The 1,415-nt window shown below is 43.5% G+C and overlaps 1 pseudogene; it reads left to right on the top strand.

Annotated features, from left to right (window-relative positions):
- Positions 1–298: 298 nt before the first annotated feature.
- Positions 299–1,215, top strand: LOC109678104 (olfactory receptor 8D1-like; annotated as a pseudogene).
- The last annotated feature ends 200 nt before the right edge of the window (positions 1,216–1,415 follow it).

A 1,415-nucleotide genomic window follows, 5' to 3' on the forward strand; every position in this document is an offset into this window, starting at 1 on the left:
CATAGTTGTGTGGCTTCATATCTGGATCCTCTATTCTGTTCCACTGGTCTTCATGTCTGTTTTTGTGCCAGTACCATGCTGTTTTTATTGTTATTGCTTTGTAATATAGTTTTATAAGTCATTCAGGGAGCACATTTGTGACTTAAATTTGGTACCAACTTGTAAGAGGTTTAAGGTGATTTAGAGAGAGAGGGCAGAAGTATAAGGATGAGAGATGATTAAAACTATGACTCAGAATTTCTTTTTTCTTTATAGGATTGGTTTCATTTACAAGTAAAGGTCCTCATCTTGTGAATCTATGTTACATTTCCACGGTTTTCCAAGGAAGAATGGCCACTGGAAATCAGAAGCTGGAATCACACAGAAGCTAGAGCTCCGGCTGCCCCTCTTCCTCCTGTTTCTAGGAGTCTATGTGGTGACAGTGGTGGGGAACCTGTGCATGATCCTCCTCATCACCATCAGCCCACTGCTCCACACTCCCATGTACTATTTCCTCAGCAGCTCATCCTTCATTGACTTCTGCTATTCCACTGTCATCATCCCCAAAGTGCTGGTGAACTTTCTAGGAAAGAAGAATATGATCCCTTATACTGAGTGCATGGCCCAGCTCTTCTTCTTTGTGGTCTTTGTGGTGGCTGAGGGTTACCTCCTGACTGCCATGGCCTATGATCGCTGTGCTGCCATCTGTATCCCACTGCTTTGTAATGTGATCATGTCCTCTGGCTCTGCCTACTACCAGTGGTGGTCTTCTTCATCCTGGGTATTCCGTCTGCTGTGGCCCATACAAGTTCCATGATGAAACTGACTTCTGCAAATCCCACATCAACAATCATTGTTCCTGTGATGTTCTTCCCCTCCTCAGTCTCTCCTGCTCCAGCACACACCTCAGTGTGCTTCTACTTTTTGTCATTGGAGGACTCAACACCTAGGAGCTCACTGTAGCTGTGGCTGTTTCCTATGCCTTCATCTTCTGCAGCATCCTTCACATTCTGTCCTCAGAGGGCCGGCCCAAAGCTTTCGGAACCTGAAATTCTCATTGCACAGCTGTGGGGCTATTCTTTGGGTCCATCACGTCCTTCCAGTAACTCCCTGTACCAGGAGAAAGTGTCCTCTGTTTTCTATACCACAGTGATGCCCATGCTGAACCCATTAATATACAATCTGAGGAACAAGAATGTAAAGCAAGCACTGACGAAAGTCTTGGTGGGGAGATAACTCTTGATTTTGGAGATTTATAGATGTGAGAAATTAATAGTTTCAATGATTTTTTTGTTCATTTTCTTTGATATTCTACGTGTAGTTCTGGTATCTACCCAGGACCTATTGCATGCTAGGTAAACGTACTATGCTACATCCCCAGACCTAATGTATAAATTTTCATTTTGTGTTATAGATTTATTCAGGTGATAATGTCC

This window comes from Castor canadensis, chromosome 2 (genome assembly GCF_047511655.1).
Source record: "Castor canadensis chromosome 2, mCasCan1.hap1v2, whole genome shotgun sequence".
Classification (NCBI taxonomy): Eukaryota; Metazoa; Chordata; class Mammalia; order Rodentia; family Castoridae; genus Castor; species Castor canadensis.